This window comes from Camellia sinensis, chromosome 11, assembly GCF_055761805.1.
Source record: "Camellia sinensis isolate YWXY chromosome 11, ASM5576180v1, whole genome shotgun sequence".
NCBI lineage: Eukaryota > Viridiplantae > Streptophyta > Magnoliopsida > Ericales > Theaceae > Camellia > Camellia sinensis.
This window is the reverse complement of record NC_138971.1, coordinates 127,234,639-127,250,848: the sequence shown is the minus strand read 5'-3', so window position 1 is coordinate 127,250,848 and position 16,210 is coordinate 127,234,639.

Sequence of the window (16,210 nt, the reverse complement as noted above, 5' to 3'; positions counted from 1 at the left end):
TCCATTTAAGATATCGTGGGTAGAATAAACTTGCTGATGTAATCCTTTCGATATATGAATAAAAAGAAATACAGAGAAGAAATAAGATAATAAAGAAGAGGGAGGGAGGGGAGGGAACAGAAGAAAGAATATGAAAAACACAATGAACCTCAAATCTTCTCCATCCAATACCAAAATCTTGAGCTTAAAACATCCACCTTAAATCTAAAAAATAAGCAAAAAAACCAAAAATAAATGCATCAATTTACCACTCAACATCTCCGGTGAAGGTCACTGGTGGCTACCTAATTCCTCGTTGATGGTTATCGAAGCTCTAGTAGCCTCTATGTCTCTCTTTCGCGTGCGCGCGCACACGCACACACATACACGTGCACGCATGCATTTGTCTCATGTATTTCCATGAGAATGAAAGGGCTTTCAAGCAATTAGGCCAATAATTTGCCGTTTTAGTTTTATACCCACACTTTCTAGTTTTTCATTTTTGCCACTTAATTTGCTTTTCAGAATTGCAACTAAAACCCCAATCTTGTCAAGGTCATGTCAGATTAAGGGACATGTGTCCCCCATGCCCCAAATGTATCTAGACCAAAACAAAAAGAAAAAGAAAAAGATAGTTAAAAAAAAGAAAGATAAAGGGAAAGAGTAGAAGAATAGAGGTCATTAGCAAAATCAATAACTGAACATAAGGGAGAAGAATCACTGAAGCAGCAACAAGAGACATATAAAAGAAGAAAGGGAGAGAGAACTCAAGATCTATCAATCAAATATGAATTTTATTCTTATCAAGGAGGCTAATTCTGTTTAACATCAATGTAGCCTATTTATAAGCTTAAGGAAAATCTAATTAACTTGTCGAAACCTCTAAAACTCATTCAACTTATTCTACCCAACAACAGAGAGGGTGATTAGCAAAACTCATTTGCAACTAAATAAATAAAGCTAGCTAAAAAAAGAGTCTCAAACCCAGCTTGAAAAAGTTATTTTTTTTAAATATTTTTTTAGCATTTGAGTTGAAAATGTTTTAAAAATTTTAAAATAAAATTGACAAAATTTCACCCGACACCCTAATTTTTACAACTACTTAAGTATGAAATTTTGATATTTAAGCTTAAGCTGCAAATAAGTTTTTCCTAAACAAGTACCTAATAGAAATTAGACTCCATCTTTCAAACCACGAGAAGTCGTAATAAAATAAAAATAAAGTATCTAAAAGACTCATAATATCAATAAAACATTATCTTTGTAAGTCCTAAATCAAGTACACTTCAACAGAAAGCTCAACCTCAAGTTTTCTTTAACATTCATAAGACATTAGTACAGTCTAAATCTTCATTGCGAACATGTTAGGGAGATCTATCTATCAAATCTAAATTTTAATTCATATTTGGGAGGCTAATTTCATTTTACTGCAATAGTGCCTATTTATGAGTTTAAAGAAAACTCGAATAAACCTATAGAAACCTTCTAGCTTATGAAACTCTTCATAGCCAATACCCAATAGAAAATAGAATCTGTTTTTACTTTTTAATTTTTTTTTGATAGCATACTCTGTATTTAAAACCACTATAAAATCTAAAAAAATAACAATGGAGTATCTAAAAGGCTCTTGATACCTATAGAAGTATCATCTTCGTAGCAGTCCCATATAGGTATGCTTGATCACCACCCTACACTCTGTAAAGTATTGAAGACTATAAAACTAAGAAGCACGTACACGACATGGGTATAGACCCAGATCGAATACTGCAAAAAAAAAAAAAAAAAAAAAAAAAAAAACACTTGTATATATATTTTCTTTGTTATGTACATAAACACAACATGCACAAACTACCACAAATAATAGTAATTCAACATGAAAAAAAGCATTCAACTAATAATTTAAATGGTTATTATGTTTTGTTTAAGGATGCACGGTGTAATGTATTGTGTAATGTGTTTATTTAAGGATGCACTGCGTTTTTAGTAATTATATTTTGTTCAATGATGCACTGTATAATGCTTGCTATTTTATTACTAGTTGTATCTTTTTCTTTTTCTTTTTGGTGGGAGAGGGGGGGTTTGATTTTTGTGGGAAAAAAAAAACGTGATTGAAAATTTTATTGAATTAGTGACATAACAGCGTGCATCCCTTTCTCTATATATGAATTGGAATTTCATTTTTTGAGTTACAAATGTGAATTGGAATTTCGAGCTTGTTTGAGCTCGAGCTCATTCGAGCTCGTTTATATTGAGTCAAGACGAGCTGAGCTCAAGCTTTTAAATAAGCCAACGAATCGAGTTCAAACATAATTTCTGAAGCTCGAGTTCCTTCATTTTGACCAAGCCGAGCCTGAACATCTGAAAGCTTAGCTCGACTCGGCACAGCTTAGCTCGACTCCTCTCGTTTGCAACCCTAACTATAACAGCAACAAATAGTGACAGTGTCCACACTAAGGGTACTACAAAGACAAAATTAATATAACTTGAGATAGTAACAAAAGATATGTTAACTTGTGATTTAACAGATACTATGGCCCTTGATCGAGTAGAATGCCAAACAAGATTCATGTAGCAAGAACAAATAGTTGGAAGGGACAAGGCATTATTGAGTTGAGTTGGGTAGAAAAAGGAAAGAAATAAAGCATTTCTACTGTCCAAATATAATATATACTTGTTATGTAAATCATTTTCTATTCAAATTGTTATAAAAATTAAACTTCTTTTATAAAATTACAAAAATCCTAGGTCCTAAGATACAATATAAGATAAAACCACACAATGCAACACAAACAAAGATCAACACTCAATTTAGTACTCCCTCCATCCCACAATGTTAGTTTCTGGGAGTTCAAATTTTTCAAAGGGACATACAATATAAAAAATTCAAATTCAAATAAAATGGCATTTGGTATCTCAGATTCCCCTTTTATTCCCTGTCTTAAATATATTCAACCACTTATGAGGGACCATTTTCAAAATTGTAAAATTTTATGCTTTGACTTTCCAGAGAAGACTAACATTTTGGGACATCCCCAAATTGGGAAAAGGACTAACAGTGTGAGACAAAGGGAGTACACAGATTGACACCAAAACCATATTTGTACGAGGTAAGAAGGGCTAGGATTGGACCATTAGTTCCATATCATCCCTTATCCTATGTTTGGTGGCCCTTAAATAAGGTTGAGACTAATTGTCCTCCTGGACAAATAATACTATGTAGACGTCATTATTTAACACAATGGGAAGGGGTAAATTATTGATAACGAAATTATGCCAATCTTTGGTTTGGATAAGGCTCAAAATGACCAGCATACAGTTTATCCTTTTAGTAATTCAACATAGAAGGGACATAATTCAGTACAAAATTCAATTACCCACACATCAGATTTCACACACTCAAGCCAAATTTCAAATGTGTGTATATATATATATATATGGAATCAAAACAAGTACCAAAGCAAACAAACATAAAAAACCTAAACCTAATTTTATAAACCAATCCAGTGAGTTCACAAAGGTGAAAGGGGCAGTTTCGAAGAAGGGGATTTTAGTCTAGGGTTCCATAGAATGGAGATGGAGAAAGGGAGAGAAACAAGTTGCAGAGCCAGAGAGAGAGAGAGAGAGAGATACCTTGAGGCGAAGTCGACGTTATATTCACGGGATAGTCTTCGAGGGCGAAGAAGAGCTTCGAAGTCGTGTCCGAAGAAAGCTCCGGAGTCGTGTCTGAAGAAGGCGACGAGGAGCTTCGGAGTCGTCTCTGAAGAGAGCTCTGGAGTCGTGTCTGAAGAGGGAGAATAGGGCCTTCGGATTGGTATGAAGAATAAGGGTTTTGGGAAAACAAAGTGAAGAGGGTTTGTGAACTGAACATACAAAATTGTAACCGGTTGAAAGGGTATTCAATATTTTCAATCAAATTATTTGATAGTTGAGATTAATTTATAAATATCTAATGGTTTAAAATAAATGTGTACATGATGTGCACTATTTTATAAGGTGCACATCTTAACAGCTCCCTAAATTTAATTATGTATAATTTATGTTTTTTTGGTTATGAACTTATGACAAAAAAAAGTATGAAATTAGGCAATTTTCTTATTTCGAAATTAATAATTTTATACATATCAAAATGACACTTTCAAAATTACAATCATTAAATTAAATATATAACATTTATTGAATGAATAATTTTTATTTCAAAATGAAATAAAATATTATGAGGATTAATATCATTAAATAAAATAGATGTAAATTATTGACGATGATAGAGCAATTGCATCACTACAGGTCAAGTACATCCCAACTAGGTTGGCACCTACTAGCCTACCAATTATTTGCATTATATTTTACCTCAATAATCTAATATAAAAAAATAACGAAATGAAATAGTGAAAAACAAATTGTTGATCAATCATCGGAGAAGGAAGACAATTCACTTGCGTTGCTTGAGGATATGTTATCCAAATCATTTTGAATTCTTCCATTTTGACTATAATTTTGTTTTCTCATAAGTGCATGCATATTATCCCTCGATATCATTAGTGCCTCAACTATTTGGGGCGAAAGCCTGCTGCAGTAATCACTCAATACCCGTCCATCAACACTAAAAGCTGTTTCCGAAGCAACTGTAGAAATAAGAACGGTTAGTATATTATAGGCCATCTGTGTCTTATTTTGTTTTCACCAATCAAAATTGTCAAATTCATTGAAATCATTCACTGATGGGCTTTCCGAATAACGTTGTAGTTCAGAATTACTTACGCTTATATGTTGAGATATTCTTATATTTTTTATTACTGAAAAAATACTTAATCTCCCGCCTCGAGACGTGGCTACTGGTGTAGTGTATATAGGTGTATTTGCAGATGTAGCTGCTTTGTATTTTTCAAATAATGTTTTGTATGTTTGTATAACAGGGGCAAATTGTTTTTGATTGGCGAAAATACGTTCTAAAAATTATTGTAAACTAATTTATTTACACTTAGGATCAATTATTATAGCTGTAAGAGGGGTTAATTTGATCAAATTAATTGGGTCCAATCGGAAAGTCAAAACATTAATGGGTTTGAAGAAATTATCGCCAAATGGACCCAAGTGAATTATATTGAATGGACCCACAAGAAAGTTAACAAATTGGTCTGAGGAAGACCCATCGGGCTTATATTTCTAAAGAAAGTCTAACAAATCCATCCGATGAGGCCCAGATCATTTGAGCATCTAAGAAGGTTGATTGTTGCTTTCAGAAGAGATGAAGCCTTCGAAAGAGATCCATTCTCTGAGGTATTTGCTTAGTCTCGAAAGAGTTCGGATCCACGAACCTAGAGATCTGAAACATTTGGCTTTGAATGAATTTGATCGCAATCTAGAAGTCGCTTCGTTAATGAGCTTTCCGAGATCAACGGACCAAAACCATGGGCGCGACGGAGTTCGAACAAAGGACCTGATCCCGATAAAGGTGAGTGGAGATAAATTCACTCTTCGATTAAACTAGCCTATACTCGGGTCGATGTGACACGATCTAAGGGGTCCCTGATACTCGACAATATTTGCGGCAAGGCATTCTCTTGAATTACCCCTGACCCTTCTACAATAAGGCGTTGTCTGGGACTACCCCTGACCCTTTGGGATGATTATGGATCAATGGTTAGTCATGGCTAATAAGAAGGTTTGCCGAGAGGTTGATCTCCTCTTTGGGATTTTTTTTATCCTCGAAGAGGTCACCTCATCGGACAAAGTGGTTAGAGAGAATATTCTCCATGTGCCTTGCACATGGATTCCATCTTATATCATGAGGTGCCTACAAAATAGCACCCATTCATAGCTTTACAAAGGATGGATTTTGGAGAGACAATTTTTGAAATAAAACTAATTTTCCTTCTCCATTATCTACTTTGAAAGTAAAAGTGGGAGATTCATAGGAGAGCTTTGCCATTATTCTCTTTCTAATTATTTTGCTTTCTTCTTCATCCAATCTCTTATCTGCATCATCTCTTTGCTATTGTGCTTTTAAGTTGCAACTGTTGAACAATGTAAGCCTCTCATTATTTCTAGAAGATTCGAAGTTTATAGCGACATTCAAATTTTCCGGTGGACATTCGAAGATTCCAATAAAAAACGACTTTCGAATTTTCCAGTGACATCTTTGGACCCTCTCATATAATGGGTAAACCTAAAAAATGAGGCAATGAATCAAAATATTTATCAAACTTTTCTTTCATTAAAGTAACAATGGTTACATAATATTCATTACCCATATATTTTATGAAAATTTTAATTATTTCTGCTAACATATGTAAAACAAATAGTGAAGTAGGAATATATATATATATGAGAAAATAATTTTATTGGAGTATCAAAAAAAATTTAAAAAAATCTTTATACAAGGCTACTTGGCGACAATTAAATTATGTGAGAGTTAGTATTCTTCCTATTGATATTGTTGCAAAAAATAAATCTATTACTTTTATTTTTTTGTAAACTCTTTTTAACATATTATATGTTGAATTCCACCTACTATCTATATCGGAAATTAATTTTTTAAATTGCATACTAGGGGTGAGCAGCGGATATTCCGATTTGCCCAAATTGGCCGAACCGAACCGATCAGCCTCATTTTTTGACGGATGCGTGATGACGAGTGGACAGTTGTGGATTGATTTTTTTCAATCTGCCTAGTTTTGGACGGATGACGGATTTCAGGTTCCTTTGGCCGTAACCGAATCGTCAAGTCGCGAGTATCTCTAATAATTTGTAAGATTTTGTGTTTTTAATTTGTTTAGATATTCTGTTTGTGTTTTCAATTGAAAAATAGTTTAAATATTTTGTTATATTTTCAATTTATTTTCAATTTGGAAATCCTTTTATCAAATGACAAGTGTTAATAGTTGGTATTTTTGTGTAAAAAATACAAGGCATAATTTTTTTTATTTAAAAAAAATATCAAATTAAATAGTTTTTGAATATAAAAAAAGTAATTAAATAATTTTGACAATACAGGGTTTTCTTATATGTATTTATTATTGGTATTTAATAATTTACTTGATAATCTTTTGGTTATATTAAGTTAGATTGTTATAAAAAAAAATTATTGATAAGTTGTTGTATTATGTTCAAAAGTTGTAAAAGTTTAAACTGCTAAACCGATTCGTATCCATTTGCCAATCCGCATTCGTCAATCCAGCGGACGGATGTGGATTGATTTTTTTTTCAATCCGCCAGTTCGGCAGACGGATGATAGATTAGAGGTTTCTTGACTGCAACCGAACCGCAACACCCATATTGCATACCTTCTTATTGACAAATTTTCTTGTATTTCGAAATTCGATTAGCAAAAGACATAATAATACCAACTGCATTTTTTATTATCAATACAAAAGTCTCGTATACATGCATAGCTTCTTTAACAATTAAATTTAAAATATGTGCACACCAATGAATATGAAATAAATCACCATCTGCAAGTAATTTTAAAGTTGATTTCAAATGATTTATAGTCTGATTGTAATACGTTGCATTATCTATACTAATGGTAAATATTTTATTTTGTAAAGTCTACTCATATAATACATTTTTTATTTTTACACAAAGCGAATGACTAGTGTATTGAAGTTCAACTATAATTTAAATGAAATAATTCTTTTATTTAATTTTAAATCATTATCAATAAAATGTGCAGTGATACATTGATATTCTAAACCATTATTTGACTACAAATCAGATGCTAAATAAACACTTCCATTCAATTTTTTTAAAGATGTAAAATAATTCACTTTTAATATCCTCAATTTTTTTAAAAATCCTGCTTCTAGTAGTATTTATTGAAAAATTCTGATATTGCGGTGTAATACTTTCGTGAATCATTTTAACAAAATCGAGACATTCACTAGTAGTAAAAATGTGTTATTTTTTAATAATACAATTAACTACAGAATTTTGTACACATATAGGATCATATAAAAATGTTTGCAAATGACCAGTTGATGAAACCCCTAATTGCATTTGACTTCTAATATCATATTGCTGACTTCGTAAATGTCCGTTAGCATGTCTTTTTAGATGACTAGTACCCTTATAGATGCAACACTAAGTAAATGTTTACAATATTTACATTTTGCTTTAAATATAATTGTACTATCGTGATTATTTATAGATATTTTTTTGAAATGTTTCTAAACACCACTAGTTGTGTCCATAGATGATGATCAAAGTGTTAGAAGAGGAATATTAGGTACATTAGAAGGAAAATCAACAAATTAATGTTGTGTAGTATACGCATCAATATCGACATAAACATTAGGAATATTAAGATCCATAGTAATGTAAGTAAAATAATATATAAGAACTAACAATTAATTTAAATAATGAGTAACAATAATGAGTAAACAATAACAACTAATATATGTTAAGAAATAATTAATGTAAAAAAATGAGTAACGAATAAATTTAATTAAACTAATTAATGTTATCGGTTGGCGAATGCGATACAAAAATTAACTTTTTTCTAATAAAAGTGTTGGCTACATATTTTGTACACGCCAGTGACAATTCGACGTGTGCCAAGGTAAGGGCAATATGGGGAAACCAATCAAGTCTCCGATCCTGATCATACACGTGGCAGTTAAAATTGGTTGTTATAAGATCTGAGTAACAGTGGATCAACAAAGAGATGCAAAGTGATGTGGCTTCAACAGTTACTCACATTCAAATTCAAATATAGGAGGGGAGCCTAACTGCAAGTGAAAGCGCAGTGGAACTATTCATACGGTAGCATGATCAGCGATTATAGAAGAGCAGTTCGACAGTTTAAAGTGCAGTTCGATGGTTATCTTTGGGGAGTATAAATAGCAGGAAGGACCTCAGAGAAAAGGGGAGGCTCAAATCTAAAGAAAACCAGTCTTACTTTACATATTCCAGTTTTTATATTTCCTGTTCTTTACATTTCTGTACTTTAAATTCCTGCACTGCACTTCATTTGTAGGAGTAGTTTTCGAGTATATTGCCGCTGTAAATCTCTATGAGGCTGAGATCATTGTAAGTTTTTCATACTAATGAAATGCTTCAATTTATTTAACTGTTCTTATGCTTAAATTCTCCTAAATCAAGCTACCAGTAAGCCACCAGTAAAAGTCCTCTTCATTGAGGCTGAAAGAACTATAACACAATCGTCTGAATACTTGGTTGGCAATTACAATTCTGTAAGGACTGATTGATCCTTGCTGGCATGCTCATAATTACAAGAATAACCTTCGAAAGCCAAAAAGCCAACATATATTTTTGGCACGCCTAGTGGGACCATTTAAAATGGCTAGACGTAGGAGACAAGGAGAAAATGAACGTTTGGAAGAAGGCGTGGAAGGAGAGGTGGAGATACCTAATCCAGAGGATAATGTGATAACACATCCTGTGGAGACTCCTATCTTATCAGAACCCATGGTCGAACAGACCAGTACCTCAGAGCAAATACCATTTGTTCGTAATATTGGACGAGACCAAGGAATTGGACCATCCAATGTCCCATCTACTCAGCCAGTAAATCCGTAGGGTGGCTTAGTAGATGCCATAGGACAGGAATTAATAAACATAATGGAAAGGTGGGGCAGCATCCATTTTGGATCGAATGAATAACCACCAACCAACAAATGTAAGACACATGGAGGAAGTAAATGTCCCTCAGCAAAGATTGACTAGAGATAAACAGCCTATACAAGTTAATGGACATTCTAATGGTCAAACCAGTAATCAGATTCATGAAAGATTACCACCTCAGTCTTGGTACGAACCCATTTCGAGGCCTGTAGTAGGCCAGAATGCCTCAATGTTCAACAGTGAAGCCATGCAAATTGGTGGATCTGGCCCAGTACAAGAAAATGGCATAAGACTGGTTCCAAACCCCACATTCGAAGCCATACCTGGCACTAGGAGGTACAATAATCCCTTATTCGAATTTATATACGGGGGGTTGGAAGGTTTTCCTACAAATGGAAGGGATACAATACCTGTTCCAGCACCTTTCGTGGGTCCCTTCGCTGGACAAGCTCAAAGAGGTTACCTACACCCCCAACAGCAACCTGTACCACAGGGACAGCCAGTCCCAAATGTACCACCCTATGGACCAAGAGGACCATAAGCACAAGTTTGTCCACCAAATCCTGTGTTTGTTCCCCCAGTAGTGGTTCAGCAGGCACAAAATATGGTCCCTAGGGACCAAATTACTGATATAGTTAGGGAGCTGTGTGGACCAATGGCTCGGGGGGTCCAAACTCCTGTGTACAGAAAACCATACCCAGAATGGGTCGACAGGGTACATGAATATCCAAAAGGTTTCAGGATACCAGATTTTGTTCTTTTTTATGGGAACGGAAACCAATCAACAGTAGAGCATATTGCTAGGTTTGCTGCTCAATGTGGTGAATTTACCAATCATGACTATATGAAGTTGAGACTATTCCCAAATTCTCTAACTGGGGGAGCATTTGTATGGAACATTAACCTTCCACCTGGCTCCATCCAGACTTGGCAGCAAATGGAAGAGGCATTTCATGCCCAATTCTTCCAATCAGAGCCAGAAGTTTCCATGGCAGACTTGGCAAGATTGAGTCAAAGGCCTAAAGAGAAGGCTACTCAGTTTATTTCCAAATTTAAGAGGGCTCGAAATAAATGTAGAGTAATCTTGCCAGAACCAGAATTCGTAAGATTGGCCCAAAATGGCTTAGAGTTCAGGCTTCGAAAGAAGTTTGATTCAACAGAGTTTAGGGATTTAGTGGAACTGACTTACAAAGTATCTAGATATGAAGCATTACTAGAAGAGGAACAAGATCGAAATAATGCATCATATAGGACATACTACAAAGATCCTAATTATGAGATTGATGCAGCAGAGATTGTGGGAAAAGAGCCTATGATCTGTGAAGCATTAATTCATAAAGATACGACAATCGACCAGCAGTTTAAAAAGAAAGATCTCCACAGGAAGTATTCTTTCGATTTAACTAAGGCAAATGACATTTTTGATCATTTGCTTGCGACCCACTTCCTTAAGTTACCAAAAGGGGTTAAAATTCTATCTTTTGATGAACTTAAAGGAAAAGTATATTGTAAATGGCATAATTCTTGGTCTCACTCGACTAAAAACTGTGTTGTTTTTCGAGACAGGATCCAAGAACAAATTCGGAAAGGGAGTTTGAAATTCCCAGCCAAAGCTGAAAAAGCCATGGGGATCGACAGCAATCCATTTCCAGAAATTGGAGAGGTGGCAGCCAATGTCATTATGTCAGACTTTCAGAACCTGTCTTTGAAAGAATTGGAAGAAGTCAATGTATAGATGCATGTGGCCAACCAGACAGCAATTAAAAAAGATACTAGAAATCTACCAGCTATTGGACGAGATTTCTCACATCAGAGGGAAGACTCTGATGAAGAAGCACTGGATGATGACTCCTTAGAGGCAGCCGTAATGCAGAGGATGTGTCCCAGGTGTAGACTGAGTTATAAGTGGTTGAAAGGCCTTCCAGTTGATGGGAAGCAATATTACAGGGATGTGCAGAGGCGTCCCAAACCAACCAATGCTTATAATAAAAGGCCGTATCCGGCTAATGTTAGGCGGCAGCCATTAATGGTTGAGTCTGCAGTTGATAGAATGCATGCTAAAGGCAAGAGGCCCTTATATGAGACCAGGTCACATAACTATTACAGAATGGAGAGTAGTCATTCTGAAAGAAGATTGGAGAAGAGTTCAGGTTTTAGGATCAAAGCCAGAAATTGGCCCCCTGGACTAGCTTCACGGAGGACAGAAAATGATCACCATCATCGAAAGCCTGAATCAGGCTCAAAGCTTGGAGACAGGGCCAAACAATTGCCTTCACAACCAGCCTCGAAGGTGACCTCGAAGGAAGAAAAGGGCAGTTCAATGTCTAGGTCAGTAAGTTCGTGGGTACCTGGGGTCCCAGATTGGTTTGTGATGCAAAACAAACCTAGGGAAATGCCTACCCAAAGGAATGTTGGAAATCAAGGTAGGATGGTTAAGCCTCCTTTGGTGGCCCCTAACAACTAGGTATTGCTGAAACACCTAAGAACGAAGGAACCAGATATGGTCCCCGTTATTTCCAGATCACAAAGGAGGAAAATTCAGCGTAGGTACACCCAACACCAGCAAGACCAGAAAGAAAGTGGAGAGAGTTCTTCATTGATCCAGACTGGAGAAAAGAAGAATCGAAAGTTAGACCATACTCCAAAGCCAGTTCTACAAAACGAGGTGGGTTGCAGCAGAGAACAGTTGGCCAAGGTTCATTCTGAACTAAAAGTCAGAGAGAAGGATAGCCTAGTAGGGTTGGAGAAAGCTCTGATGGAGAGTGGTAGCAAGACAGAAGAAGAAATTGGCATGAGCCAAAAGAAAGAAATGGTGGAAGAAGAAATGTTCGAAGCTTTCATGGCCAAGCAAACATTTTTGGTTGGAAAACCAGCCGAGGAAAATCATTCGAAGGAACCTGTTAGCAATGAAATACCAGAATGCAGCATGCAGGATGTTTCTGAGGTAATTGACCAAGGTGGCCAAGAGGGGAAACAGGTACAGCCAGCCATCCAGTTTGGCTCGTTTCCCCCAATATCAGTAAACATGGTACACATACTACTGCAGGAATTCCAAGCTAGAGATAAGAATCAAGAGGGGCAAGAAATTGATCCAATTCTAATCTCTAGTGAAGATTCACAAGCGAGTATGGTACAAGATAATTTCGGAATGGTTACCCCAATGGAAGCTGAGTATGAGAGTGAAGAAGTGGTAAGTATTAACCTCTCGTATCCATTTGAATATCCCTCGAATTCTATGACGCAGCATGTTAAGCCTTTGTACATTAAGGCCTTCTTCGATGGGATACAGTTAAACCAAGTCTTAGTGGATAATGGGGCAGCGGTGAACTTACTACCGAAATCCTCCTTGAAGAAATTAGGAAAAAAGAACCCCAGGTTGATCCCAACCAGTACAACCATTGCTGGTTTTGCTGGAGACAAACAGATGGCCTAGGGAATTCTACCCATCAACCTGAGTGTGGGAACCAAGGACTGCATGATGGCATTTTTCGTCATCGACAGCAATGCGAAGTACAATGCTTTACTTGGTAGAGATTGGATCCACACTAATAAATGTGTGCCTTCCTCTTTGCATCAGAAAATGATAATAGCTCTAGGCAATGGGGAGACGGAGGAAATCAATGCAGATTCTCAGCCTTTCATAGCCTGTGCAGATTTCGCAGAAGCCAAGTTGTATGTTGATGGCATGGCACCGCTCAGTATACTGATGAAATTCGATGGCTCAGCCGAAGTACCGGCTGATGAGGAAGTAGCACACTTGAAGCACTTAGTCCAGGAGAGTGCTGATGAAGAACTGGTCATTAAAGATGACAATGATGCCTGTTTATAGGCAGCAAGATGAAGCACCAGAAGCCAGGTCTTTGGCTTTAATTGAGTTTTCAATATTGGATGTAAAGTCAATAGTCCAGAAAGTACAGGAGCAAGAGAAAGAAGTCATGACGATTGGCTACAAGCGGGAGCAGCAACAAGCCAGAGTTTTGACCCTTGATAAATACTATGCATTGGACATAGAAACAAAAGTCCAAGAAATACAGGAAGAAGAAACCTTGTGGACAGACTTTGTCTATGAGGAGGAGAATAAAGAGGAGGAATCAAAGAGCCTGGAAACAGAACACAGCAAGGAGACTACTTCGAAGCCAGAAGGGATCAAAGAAGGAGTTCCAGTAAGTACTCAGATATAAGACCCCTTAGAAGAAATAAATTTAGGAGAAGATCCTGTACAACAACCCATTTATATAAGTACTTGGTTGAATTCTCTTGATAGGGACCAGTTGTTGGTTATTCTGAGAAGATATAAAGATTGTTTTACATGGTCATATAATGAACTACCAGGATTGGATAGGTCATTAGTGGAACATAGGCTTCCCATGAAGCCTAACTTCAAGCCATACAAACAAAAACCAAGAAGAATGGCTTCAGACGTGATCCAGAAAGTTAAGGAAGAAATTCTTAGACTACTCAATGCAGGCTTTATCAGGACAGCCAGGTATGTTGAGTGGCTATCTAATATTGTGCCTGTAGTTAAGAAGAATGACAAAATGAGGGTATGCATCGATTTTAGAAACCTAAATCTAGCAACTCCGAAAGATGAATATCCTATGTCTATAGTAGATTTGCTGGTGGATAGCTCAGCAGGACATCAAATTTTATCAATGATGGATGGGCACTCTGGTTATAACCAAATCTGCATTGCGGAGGAAGATGTTCACAAGACAGCATTTAGATGTCCTGGGAATATCGGGACCTTCGAATGGGTTAAAATGCCGTTTGTCCTAAAGAATACCGGGGCCACATATCAGAGGGCTATGAACACTATCTTTCATGACCTTATTGGTGGGTATTTAGAGTGTTATATTGATGACATTGTGGTTAAATCCCAATCCATGGAGGAATATCTGTTTCACCTAGAGGCAGCCTTTGAAAGAATGAGAAAGTTCAAATTGAAGCTTAATCCTCTTAAGTGTGCTTTTGGCGTATCATCTGGAAACTTCTTGGGCTATGTAGTACACAAAAAAGGAATACAGATCGACCAGAATAAAGCCAAAGCTGTCATTGAAGCCAGACCTCCATCAAGTAAGAAAGAATTACAAAAGTTCCTTGGACAGGTTAATTTTCTTCGAAGATTCATTTCTAACACTGCAGGGAAAACTAAAGTTTTTTCTTCCTTATTAAGGCTGAAAGATGAAGACGAATTTGTGTGGACAACGGAGCATCAAAGTGCTTTCGACGGAATCAAAGCCTACTTGGCCAACCCTCCAGTACTGATGCCACCAAATGGCATTAAGCCTTTGAAGTTGTACATAACTGCAGCAGAAGATTCATTGGGAGCTTTCTTAGCCCAAGACAATGAGGAAAACAGGGAGCAAGCTGTTTATTACCTTAGTAGGTTTTTAAATTCTTGTGAATGTAAATATTCAGCTGTAGAAAAGCTTTGCCTTGCGCTATATTTTGCTGTAATGAAATTAAGATATTACCTTTTGCCTACAATTGTCTTGGTAATTGCAACCACAGATTTGGTTAAATATATGTTATCTAGACCTATGTTGATGGGAAGAATTAGCAAATAGGTATTAGCCTTGTCAGAATTTCACTTAGAATATGTGCCCCAAAAGGCAGTGAAAGGACAAGTTTTAGCCAATTTTTTGGCAGACCATCCATCTCAAATAGAGAGTCAAGAGATAATGGAACTTAGTATGGCTAGTGTTGAGCCATGGCAAATGTGGTTCGATGGATCGAAAGCCAATGGCCTAACTGGAATTGGTATAGTGATCAAGTCACCACAAGGAATAGAAACCACACATGGTTTCAGAGTGGATGAAACTGCTTGTTCTAATAATCAAGCTGAATATGAAGCTTTGATAGTGGGATTGGAAATTCTTATTAGATTACAAGTACATGCAGTTGACATATTTGGAGATTCTCAATTGGTCGTTAACCAAGTAAAAGGGATTTTCAAGTGTCAAAGTATAAGTATGCTGTCATATTATGTTGTCACATTACATTTGCTCTCTCAATTTGAAATAGCAAATGTAATTCATGTTTCGAGATTCTTGAATAATAGAGCTAATGATGTGGCTCAGAAAGCTTTGAATTTCAAGATAAAGGATGGTATCCAACGGGACGTAAGCCAAACAACATATCAAAAATCTATACCACCCTTAAATAAAAGGAATGTGGTCCTGGAAATCAATCATAATGATCTGCAGGAACAAGATTGGAGGCATCCAATAATACAGTACTTGGCTGGCCCATCCTCAAAAGCCAGCAGAAGAGTTAAATTGCAATCTATGCAATACATCATATATAACAATGATCTCTACAAAAGGGGGGAGATGGTCTATTGTTGGAATGTTTAGGACCAAAAGAAGCATTAACATCTATGGCTGAGGTTCATGAAGGCATATGTGGTGCACATCAGCCTGGTGTAAAGATGAGATGGCTGCTTCGAAGACATTCCTATTATTGGCCAACTATCCTTAAAGACTGCATAGAATATGCAAAGGGTTGCCAGGCATGTCAAAAGTATGGTACAATAAGGCATGTGCCCATAACTGATCTGCATGCAGTAGTAAAGCCTTGGCCGTTCAGAGGATGGGCCATGGATATGATGGGGAAAATACACCCACCCTCTTCGAAGCATCATTGTTTC